Raw genomic sequence first — 12,631 nt, 5'->3', positions numbered from 1 at the left:
TCTTTATTTTTCTATGTGTAAAATCAGAGTATTGAGCTGCATGATTTTCAAGGACCCATTCTAGCTTTGTCTCTGAGAGTTTGCTAATGTAATATAAGATTGGTTTGGAGGTATATGGTTTTGTGTCTCACTCCATCATGTAACAACAGTATGATGTTTGGAAATCACCTCATTTCTCAGAGTCACTTATAAAATAAGGACAATAAAACTTAGCAGCATTAAAACAAAAACAAAAAATCTTAGCAGCATTGAAAAATAGAATACTGATCTAATTCACAGGATACTTCTATTATATTTTCAAAATCAGTGTTTGGACATGGAACCAATGATATAAGTGTTTCTCTAGATTTCTGATCCCTAGTCTTTAAACAAAGCAAATAGAATTTAATGGGTACATTCTCCTCAGTTTAAGAGGGTGAAGTTACACTGACTAAACCTCAATTATAAATACCTGTGGTTATGTTTTTCCCCAAAATTGGAATGTGTAGAGATTAAAATTTATGCTGAGCCTAATAGGCAACATACACCTTACTGGACACTGGAGATACAAATAAGAACAAACTAATACTCCTGATCTTGAGGAGCTCAGAGACAAGTTTAGGGTCAGACATACCAATTAAGGGTTACAGTTTAGCCTGGTAGGGAATGTGAGACTAGAGTGGTGAGACAAAGGAGAAAGCAACTATCTCTGCCTTTGGGGTCAGAAAAGGCTTTGCAGATGAAGACTTCCTTTGAAGTAGATCTTAAAAATATGTTGTATCATTGATTCTGTTCGTGACACCAGTTGTCTTCTTGTTCACACTGTTCATTGAATCCAGGGTAGGAAAGGCAGGAGCTAACAGTCTGGAAGAAGACTCGAGTAGCTATAGGAAATGCAGAAGGATTTATTATTTCCTGGCTGATGCAGCAGCCATAGCAGCAGACACACTATATTCTCTTTTCTCATGGTTGACCCAGTGGACACAGTCTTGACACAGGAGTAAATGCTGCTGCTTTCTAGGTGGGGCTCACAGAGATGTACTGCACACAGTATCCCATGACCAAGCAAGTACCTCATGACATGCATGTAGAGTGCTATAAATGATCCCAGTTGTTCAGTTCAGTTCAGTCACTCAGTCGTGTCCGACTCTTTGCGACCCCAAGAATTGCAGCATGCCAAGCCTCCCTGTCCATCACCAAATCCCAGAGTTCACTCAGACTCACGTCCATAGTGTCAGTGATGCCATCCAGCCATCTCATCCTCTGTCATCCCCTTCTCATCCTGCCCCCAATCCCTCCCAGCATCAGAATCTTTTCCAGTGAATCAATTCTTCGCATGAAGTGGCCAAAGTACTGGAGTTTCAGCTTTAGCATCATTCCTTCCAAAGAAATCCCAGGGCTGATCTCCTTCAGAATGGACTGGTTGGATCTCCTTGCAGTCCAAGGGACTCTCAAGAGTCTTCTCCAACACCACAGTTCAAAAGCATCAATTCTTCGGCGCTCAGCCTTCTTCACAGTCCAACTCTCACATCCATACATGACTACTGGAAAAACCATAGCCTTGACTAGACGGACCTTTGTTGGCAAAGTAATGTCTCTGCTTTTGAATATGCTATCTAGGTTGGTCATAACTTTCCTTCAAAGGAGTAAGCTTCTTTTAATTTCATGGCTGCAGTCACCATCTGCAGTGATTTTGGAGCCCCAAAAAATAAAGTCTGACACTGTTTCCACTGTTTCCCCATCTGTTTCCCATGAAGTGGTGGGACCGGATGCCATGATCTTCATTTTCTGAATGTTGAGCTTTAAGCCTACTTTTTCACTCTCCACTTTCATCTTCATCAAGAGGCTTTTGAGTTCCTCTTCACTTTCTTCCATAAGGGCGGTGTCATCTGCATATCTGAGGTTATTGATATTTCTCCCGGCAATCTTGATTCCAGCTTGTGCTTCTTCCAGTCCAGCGTTTGTCATGATGTACTCTGCATAGAAGTTAAATAAGCAGGGTGACAATATACAGCCTTGATGTACTCCTTTTCCTATTTGAAACCAGTCTGTTGTTCCATGTCCAGTTCTAACTCTTGCTTCCTGACCTGCATGCAAATTTCTCAAGAGGCAGGTGAGGTGGTCTGGTTTCCCCATCTCTTTCAGAATTTTCCACAGTTTATTGTGATGCACACAGTCAAAGGTTTTGGCATAGTCAATAAAGCAGAAATAGATGTTTTTCTGGAACTCTCTTGCTTTTTCGATGACCCAGTGGCTGTTGACAATTTGATCTCTGGTTCCTCTGCCTTTTCTAAAACCAGCTTGAACATCAGGAAGTTCTCGGTTCACATATTGCTGAAGACTGGCTTGGAGAATTTTGAGCATTATTTTACTAGCGTGTGAGATGAGTGCAATTGTGTGGTAGTTTGAGCATTCTTTGGCATTGCCTTTCTTTGGGATTGGAATGAAAACTGACCTTTTCCAGTCCTGTGGCCACTGCTGAGTTTTCCACATTTGCTGGCATATTGAGTGCAGTACTTTCTTAGCATCATCTTTGAGGATTTGAAATAGCTCAACTGGAATTCCATCACCCCCACTTGCTTTGTTCGTAGTGATGCTTTCTAAGGCCCACTTGACTTCACATTCCAGGATGTCTGGCTCTAGGTCACACCATGGTGATTATCTGGCTCGTGAAGATCTTTTTTGTACAGTTCTTCTGTGTATTCTTGCCATCTCTTCTTAATATCTTCTGCTTCTGTTAGGTCCATACCATTTCTGTCCTTTATCAAGCCCATCTTTGTATGAAATGTTCCCTTGGTATCTCTAATTTTCTTGAAGAGATCTCTAGTCTTTCCCATTCTATTGCTTTCCTCTATTTCTTTGCATTGATCGCTGAAGAAGGCTTTCTTATCTCTTCTTGCTATTCTTTGGAACTCTGCATTCAGATGCTTATATCTTTCCTTTTCTCCTTTGCTACATGATCATTATTTACAAAATGTGGAGTGAGAGAGGCTGAATACGCCATCTTGGCTAATTTGCTCTCTCCCCACAGATATGTGGGAATCTGATATGTTAACAAGATGGAAAAGGGCATTGCTGCTGAATTAAACATAATTGAATCTGACCTATTAGGAAACAACAGATTGTAAACTTCTTGAAGCAATAATCACTTCTCTTTATCATTTCATCTATGACATTCCCTATTATCACTATACTTCAAAACTGTGTAGTAGAAAGTACACTTCACACAGAAGATTGTTTTGTGTCTCACTCCTTCATGTACCAACTTTGCAATGTTTGGAAATCACGTAATTTCTCAGCACCTCTGTTTACACACTTGTAAAATAAGGACAATAAAACTTAGGTCTTCAAATATTTTTATAAAAATAAAATTGTGCATTAGACATAGATATGCTTTATATACTCTGAAAAATCTGCAAAGGTATTAGTAGTTTGGGGCTTTCCAGTGGCTCAATGGTGAAGAATCTGCCTGCCAAGTAGGAGATGAAGGTTGGATCCCTGGGTCTGAAAGGTCCTCTGGAGAAGGAAATCTCAACCCACTCCAGTATTCTTGCCTGGGAAATCCCTTGGACAGAGGAGCCTGGTGGGCTACAGTCCATGGGGTTGCAAAGAGTTGGACGTGACTTAGCGATGAAACAATAGCATTAGTATTTTCATTGTCATAATTTTGTGTTGTTATTTATGACTGCAAGGAAGGAGTCTTCTCAGTTGTACTACTACTCTGAGTTCCTAATAATCCAAATCCAAAGAAGAACTGTAAGTCTTTTTAAGATATGTTAACAATAGCACATTGTACACAAGGATGCAACTTGAGTACAAGTATCCATAAAAGCTGTAAGAGAGTTTGTTGGGGTCAGGTTGCAGTCATCCAATATTGACTACTCCTATTGGATTGGCTTCTGCACCATGTCTTCTCAGAGGTACATGGCTTTCCTGGTGCTACACTAATTCCAGTCAACACAGCTGTCCCTACCAATCGACCTCTTGGGAAATACTTTGGGAGCTTCAGAACCTATTCAGTCAGAGGTATATAAAGGAAAGCACACTGGCGATGGTCCACAGTGAGTGCAGGCAGTCAGGAAGTACACTGTCTGTGGAGAATTTAATAATAATGAAGAAACCCACAAAAATTTTGATCTGCCTTTTATTATCCTCATATGCTGGAAATCCTAAAAATGCCAGCCATGAAATAACTCTCCCCTGTCAAAAGTGTTTAATTGCTCTAAGAACCAAATAATTCCTATGTTTGTTGTTGTGTTTAAAGAAAATACATGTAAACTTCAAATTAGCACCTTTTGTTTTTGCTACTTATCCTTTAATTAGCACTGTATTCTACACAGAAGTTAACTGGGGGAACTCTCAGTTATTCAGTTAGCCTCAAATACACATGGACTTAGCTATATGTATTTGTTCTATGAGGATGTCTTAAGTGCTCATGATTGATAGAATTAACTGTAGAACAGTCCCATAGTCCAATGTGTAGTACTGCATATTCTTAAGTTTAAACAGTTAATTGAAAATAAACAATAACACTGTTTTTGTAAGCACAAATAAGCAAGACTTGAATTACCTCAGTTAGTCATTCTATGTGATTATTTGGAGTTTTTGTTTGTACTTAAAAAATTTAAAACACATAGGCAAAATGTGAATTGCAAGGTGTAATATTTTTGTTTGTTAAGTGAAATTTTCAGTTCATCCATAAAATATTTTATTGAATCTGAATAATGCCTGAACCACTGAAATTTTAAATTTTAAAGAAAATGATTATTGATTGTTGTGTGGTTACTACTAAAAATCACTGTTGGAATGGGTATTAAAAAATGATCTACCCTAGAGTCAAAAACTTTAGGTATGCCTCTGTATACAGCCTTAAGTTCAAGAACTTAACATTCACTGAATAATCCTAAAGCAGGGGTGGGCAACCCGGAAGCAGAACTCAACGCTGCCTTTTGGCCATGAAACACACAACTTCTGAGTGAAAATAATTTCCTTAACGTTCATAGCACTGTCCTCATTATTCCCTGGCTTCCTGGCTAGCTGAACATTCATTCTTTTCTCCTCCTGGCAAAACCTCCCATGTGAAAGACATGCCTACTTTGCCTTCACAAAATAGAGCTTTATTGAAAAGTGGCTTGGTGAAGTACTTGTAAGAGTAAAAACTGTTCATTGAGTTGTTATGTGATAATATGATTGTTTTCAGAGTCCACAGCAGGTTTTTTTTTTTACCTTCAGTTTATATCTTTTGTCAGATGGAAGGTAATCAAAAGCAGCAAGACCATAACTTTCAACCAGGAACCCTACTTCTTATACTGGCAAAAATGACAGGGACTGTTATAAAATATGGACTGTTATAAAATGCAATATTCTATAGCATTTTATTTTTTTTTATTTTTTAAATTTATTTATTTTAATTAGAGGCTAATTACTTTACAATATTGTACTGGTTTTGCCATACGTCAACATGAATCCACCACGGGTGTACACGTGTTCCCAGTCCTGAAGCCCCCTCCCACTTCCTTCCCCATACCATCCCTCTGGGTCATCCTAGTGCACCAGCCCCAAGCATCCTGTATCCTGCATCAAACCTGGACTGGGAATTCGTTTCTTATATGATATTATACATGTTTCAATGCCATTCTCCCAAATCATCCCTCCCCCCTCCCACAGAGTCCAAAAGACTCTTCTATACATCTGTGTCTCTATTGCTGTCTCGCATACAGGGTTATCGTTACCATCTTTCTAAATTCCATATATATGCATTAGTATACTGTATTGGTGTTTTTCTTTCTGGCTTACTTCACTCTGTATAATCGGCTCCAGGTTCATCCACCTCATTAGAACTGATTCAAATGTATTCTTTTTAATGGCTGAGTAATACTCCATTGTGTATATGTACCACAGCTTTCTTATCCATTCATCTGCTGATGGACATCTAGGTTGTTTCCACAAAGACAGAAATAAAGAACAACAGAACAAAATAGAAAGCCCAGAGATAAACCCATGCACCTATGGACACCTTATATTTGACAAAGGAGGCAAGGATATACAATGGAGAAAAGACAATCTCTTTAACAAGTGGTGCTGGGAAAACTGGTCAACCACTTGTAAAACAATGAAACTAGAACACTTTCTAACACCATACACAAAAATAAACTCAAAATGGATTAAAGATCTAAACATAAGACCAGAAACTATAAAACTTTTAGAGGACAATATAGGCAAAACACTCTCCAACATATTCTATAGCATTTTAAAAAAAAGACAAAAGTGTTTATGTAGTAAGTATCCAGCAAAGGATGTTCTTACTTGGAAACTTTGGTAATAGAAAAGAGTCAACTCTCCCCCTTGGACCCCAACCTGTGTTGCAGGATCTCTATGTGATGGCAAAGGCTCTCTCCTCACAATCCACTCCATGGACTGGCCACCATGGCAGCTGTGACACTTCCTTTCATTACAACTCCAAGTTTCCCCACAAACTGTCTTCTGACATCATTAACAAAATTGGGTCACCAGTTTGTGCCAAGTATCAAAGTCTGATCACCAGTGATTCTCCTTTCAGACACCTCTTCCTTCTAGAAAAGTACACATTTATAGACGTACAGTTTCTAGATCTAAGGGCTTTGTAGCCTTTTGTGCCATATCTTCCTCATATCACTTCCATGAATTGTGCTTCAGATCCTCTTTCTTTGTCATCTCAGGTTTTCTCACAGCCCCAGCAGCTACGTGTTTTATGTGAACAACTCCAAAAATCTGTAACACTGGTTCCAGGTTCTTCTCCGTTATGGACTCACTTTCTAAGCTTTTGAACAAATTTGCCTCCTCATCTTTTCAGCACAGGTAATTCACAGGATACAGCTAGTATCAGTTATAAACATTAGTATGTTTTATTTCAGGCTGTCTGCCTTACCTTTTCCTTTTGAATATTTTTCTCCAGAATGATCTTTCTAACACTATTGCAGTTTCCCAGAATCATGCCTCATTTTAAAATGTTTTATAATGAGACCATACCTTTTTTGGATTTGTTTTTCCTGGGAAAATATTACTTTATATGTAGTTTTAGAAGATTATACCTGTATCTCATCAATGTGAAAGTATATAAGTAACATGTCATATTGTTATATGCATTATATAATATGTCATACTATGTCAGTTTTCTACTTTTTCATACAGAAATTGTGTTATAATTTTGAATTCACTTTATAATTTCCTGAACTCCAAATATTCAAGTTTTGCTTATTTTATTTTATTTTTTGTTTTCTATAGAAAGGGTATATGGGTGATCAGTTATATGGGTCTTTTTGAATATTTTCTCAAGCCCTTTATCTTTCTCTTCTTTTTCTGGAACCTCTATCATGTGAATTTTGGTGCATTTAATGCTGTCCCAGAGGTCGCTGAAACTATTATAATTTCATTCTTTAAAAAAAAAAAAAATCTGTTCTGTGGCAGTAATTTCCATTACTCTGTCTTCCAGCTCATTTACTCGTTTTCCTGCCAGTGTTAGTCTGCTCTTGATTCCTTCTAATGTATTTTTAATTTCAGTTCTGTTTTTTCATCTCTGTTGTTTAAATCTTTGTTAAAGATTTCTTTTATCTTTTCAGTCTAAGATCTCCATTCTTTTTCTGAGATTTTGGACTGTCTTTATTATCTTTACTCTAAGTCTTTTTTCCCATAAATTATCTTTCTCATCTTTATTTCGTTATTCTTGTATCTATTTACCTGGCTCCTTTGTCTACAGCATATTTCTCATTTGTTTCATTTTGTTTAACTCTGTTTGTGGTCTCCTTTCTGCACGATGCAAGACTGTAGCTTCTTTTGCTTCTGGTGTCTGTCCCTCGGTGAGTGAGGCTTTCTGGTAGGAAGAAGAGACTTTCTGGTAGGAAGAAAAGAGTTTTGTCCCTCTGGTGGCTGGGCCATGTCAGGTGTATGGTTTGTGTGGCTGTGAGCTTAGTATGATTTTTGGCAGCCTGCATACTGATGTGTGGGATTGTGTTACCTTGCTGGTTGTTTGGCTTGAGGATTTCCAGTGCTGGAACCTACAGACTGTTGTGTGGGGCCAGATCTTGGTACAGAAATGGGATTTCCAGGAGAGCTCATATCAATTAACATTCTTTGGCCCTCTGCTGTGGGTGTCATTGCCTTCACAGTGAGCAACAGCCAACCCCCACCTCTTTGGGACTCCAAAACCCACAGTTAGGTCTAGCCCAGGTTCCTATGGAGCTACTGCTTTGTGCTGCGTCCCAGTGTACATGACATCTTGTGTGCACCCTGAGAGTAGAGTTTCTTTTTCTCCCAGTTCTGTGGAGCTCCTGCACTCCAGCCCTACTGGTTTTCAAGGCTAAATGCTCTGGGAGTTCTTCCTCCTGATTCTAGACCCTCAGACTGTCATTGAGGGCCATTTTTCTGTTGGATCATCTCTGCATAGCCCATGTGGGTTTACTATTTCTTTTTTAAAGAAATAGTAAATTTCTGTTTTAAAGAGATTTTAAATAGCAAATTTCTTTTTTAAACAGATTTTTTTTTTTTAAAGAAATAGTAAAGGCTGGTTTTAGTGTGGATGTCTTCCACCTCATTCCTCAATGTATGCTGGCCATTATTGATAGGAAGTTTGACTGATGTTGTGGTAACCAGAACTTGCCCTGCATGTTGATCACAACCTTACCTTTGCTCTATGGATGTCACTGCCCTGTTGTAGGTTAGATTTATTCCATAATTGTGTGGTAGTTTGAGTATTATTTGTCATTGCCTTTCTTTGGTATTGGAATGAAAACTGACCTATTCCAGTCCGGTGGCCACTGCTGAGTTTTCCAAATTTGCTGGCATATTGAATGCAACATTTTCACAGCATCATCTTTTAGGATTTGAAATAGCTCAACTGGAATTCCATCAACTCCACTGGTGTTGTTCATAGTGATGCTTCCTAAGGCCCACTTGACTTCACATTCCAGGATGTCTGGCTCTAGGTGAGTGATCACACCATCATGATTAACTAGGTCATGCAGATCTTTTTTGTACAGATCTTCTGTGTATGCTTCTGTTAGGTCCATACCATTTCTGTTCTTTGTTGTGCCCACCTTTGCATGAAATGATACCTTGGTATCTCTAATTCTCTTGAAGAGATCTCTGGTCTTTCCCATTCTATTGTTTTCCTCTATTTCTTTGCACTCATCACTGAGGAAGGCTTTCTTGTCTCTCCTTGCTATTCTTTGGAACACTGTATTCAAATTAGTTTACCATTTCATTCCAATCCCAAAGAAAGACAATGCCAAGACTGCTCAAACTACCACACAATTGCATTCATCTCATATGCTAGTAAAGTAATGCTCAACATTCTCCAAGCAAGGCTTCAGTAATACATGAACTGTGAACTTCCAGATGTTCAAGCTGGTTTTAGAAAAGGCAGAGGAACCAGAGATCAAATTGTCAACATCCACTGGATCATAGAAAAAGCAAGAGAGTTCCAGAAAGAAACATATATTTCTGCTTTATTGACTATGCTAAAGCCTTTGACAGTGTTGATCACAATAAACTGTGGAAAATTCTGAAAGAGTTGGGAATTCCAGACCACCTGACCTGCTTCCTGAGAAATCTGTATGCAGGTCAGGAAGCAACAGTTAGAACCAGACATGGAACAACAAACACACTGGTTCCAAATAGGAAAAGGAGTATGTCAAGGCTCTGTATTGTCACCCTGCTTATTTAACTTATATGCAGAGTACATCATGAGAAACACTGGGCTGGATGAATCACAAGCTAGAATAAAGATTGCTGGGAGAAATATCAGTAACCTCAGATATGCAGATGACACCACCCTTATGGCAAAAAACAAAGAGTAACTAAAGAGCCTCTTGATGAAAGTGAAAGAACAGAGTGAAAAAGTTGGCTTAAAGCTTAACATTCAGAAAACTAAGATTATGGCATCTGGTCCCATCACTTCATGGCAAATAGATGAGAAAACCGTGGAAACAGTGGCTGGCTTTATTTTTGGGGGCTCCAAAATCACTGCAGATGGTGACTGTCACCATGAAATTAAAAGACGCTTACTCTTTGGAAGGAAAGTTATGAGCAACCTAGACAGTGTATTAAAAAGCAGAGACATTTGCCCGGTCGTTCTTTGCTAGGCGTTCTGGCAAGCAGTTCCCTTGCCCTTACTAGACATGGCACTGGCCAGCGTGTTGGAGAGGCCGCTATCGGTGCACCGGCGCGGGTTTTTTGGACTCGGGATTTCAAAAAAAAAAAAAAAAAAGCAGAGACATTACTTTTCCAATGAAGGTCCATCTAGTCAAAGCTGTGGTTTTTCCAGTAATCATGTATGGATATGAGAATTGGACTATAAAGAAAGCTGAGCCCTGAAGAATTGATGCTTTTGAACTGTGGTGTTGGAGAAGACTCTTGAGAGTCCCTTGGACTGCAAGGAGATCCAACCAGTCCATCCTAAAGGAAATCAGTCCTTAATATTCATTGAAAGGATTAATGTTGAAGCTGAAACTCCAATACTTTGGCCACCTGATATGAAGAGCTGACTCATTTGAAAAGACCCTGATGCAGGGAAAGATTGAAGGCAGGAGGAGAAGGGGACAACAAAGGATGAGTTGGTTGGATGGCATCACCAACTCAATGGATATTAATTTGAGTAAACTCCGGGAGGTGGTGATGGACAGGGAGGCCTTGATGATGCAGTCCATGGTGGACATGACTGAGCGACTAAACTGAACTAAACTGATTCTATAATTGTCAGAGTAGAGGTCCCTAGGTCTGTTTTTTCAGCTGTATTTCTGATCTGTGGTATGAAGTAAGTGATTGGAGCACTCCCAAGCCCCTGCAGCTCCCCTTATGCCCCAAGTGATCTCCCTGCTCCTAAGAGTTTTCCCAGGATACAGTAACTTTTCTTCTCCTTCAGTTCCCTCTCTAGGGGCAGTGGACTTTTCTCACTGCCTTACTCTTCCTTTCCCCTTCTTCTTGCTTTCATCTTTCCTGTTTATGCAGGGTCTTTCTTGTCCTTTTTGGTGTCCGATGTCCTCTACATGTGTTCAGCATTTGCTTTATGATAATTGCTCAATTTGTAGATGTATTCTAGTTGCATTTGTGGGAAGAGATGAACATTCTTTCACTGCCCCATCTTGATTCCCCCTGTTGAAATTATTGTTCAAGTTTTCCATATATTAATTGATTTTATCATTAATTCTTCATCAATTTTGAATACAGATTATTGAACTCTTCAACTATAACTGCAGATTTCTTATTTTAGTTCTAATCACTTTTGCATCATGTATTTTAAAACACTTATTAAAATATGGGAACCTGAAAACAGTGTATATCTGTTTCCCTTCTCCTGAGCTATACTATTGATGTTAGACAATTTTCTCTAATGTATATTGTACATCCTGTTACAAATTTTTATTTTTGCTTTAAGTGGTCAGATATCTTTTAAAGAGATTAAAAATGAGAAAAATGTATTTCATATATATCCACTTATTTACCTTTTCTGATGTCATTTACTCCTGCATTGATTCAAATTTCTATCCACTGTCAGTTACTCTCTGATCAAATAACTTCATTTCATATTTCTTTTATTGCTTATCTCCTGGCAATGAATGTTTTCATATATTGTTTTCTTACTTATATTTAATAAAAAAGAAATAAACAGTATTTATCATTTATTTACAAAATATATTTTAAGTAGGTTACAAATTACAAGTTTGCAGGTTTGTTTGTTTATATTTTCCTTTTAGCACTTGATTTCGCTCCACTTGATATTGCTGTACTACCAGTAGTTATGTATGGACCATACATACGTGGGAGTTGGACCATAAAGAAGGCTGAGCCCTGAAGAATTAATGCTTTCAAATTGTGGTGCTGGAGACTCTTGAGAGACCCTTGGACTGCAAGGAAATCAAACCAGTCAATCCTAAAGGAACTCAAAGATGAATATTCATTGGAAGGACTGATGCTTAAGTTGAAGCTCCAATACTTTGGCCACCTGATGTAAAGAGCTGAGTCATTGGGAAAGACCCTGATTCTGGGAAAGACTGAGGGCAGGAGGAGAAGGGAGCAACAGAAGGTGAGATGGTTAGATGGCATCACTGATTCCATGGATATGACTTTGAGCAAACTCAGGAAGATAGTGAAAGAGAGGGGAGCCTCGGGTTCTATATTTTCTGTATTTCAGTTCAGCAACTGAACTGAACTGATACATATATATTTTCTTTTTCTGAATTACTTAACTCCTTTTGTGTATTTTTAAAGCTTTCATTTTTCATCAGGCTCCTGTTTACTTCTACTTCCTTGAGCACATGGAAAATAATTATAATAGCTGCTTTAATTTTTTTTTTTTTTTTTTGCTTGCCAATTCCACTATCTGTTTATTTCTAGATTTAATTGACTGATTTTTCTCAAGGCCATAGGTTGTCTTTTTTTTTTTTTTTAACTTTTTTATGACTTGCCATTTTGAATGGGTGGCAAATAACCACAGTTTTTACAGTTTTGGTTTCTGGATTTTGTAATATTCTCTTTCTAGTGCTGGATTTTATTCCAGCATGCATTTTGTTACTTTCAGTCTTTTGTTCATTTGCATCCTTGCCCTAGAAGTTTTTTTTTTTTTTTTTTTTTGTTCAGTCACTAAGTCATGTCTGACTTTTTGCAGCTCCGTAGACTG

The 12,631-nt window shown here is 38.4% G+C and overlaps 1 protein-coding gene across 2 annotated transcripts in view; it reads left to right on the top strand.

Moving 5' to 3' along the window:
* Positions 1-12,631, top strand: part of CA10 (carbonic anhydrase 10) — an 852,220-nt gene that overhangs the window by 153,491 nt on the left and 686,098 nt on the right. The gene's annotated exons all lie outside the window — the stretch shown is intronic.

Source organism: Bos indicus, chromosome 19 (assembly GCF_029378745.1).
Source record: "Bos indicus isolate NIAB-ARS_2022 breed Sahiwal x Tharparkar chromosome 19, NIAB-ARS_B.indTharparkar_mat_pri_1.0, whole genome shotgun sequence".
NCBI lineage: Eukaryota > Metazoa > Chordata > Mammalia > Artiodactyla > Bovidae > Bos > Bos indicus.
Note: the sequence above shows the minus strand (reverse complement) of the source record. Positions and strands in the feature narration are given on the sequence as shown.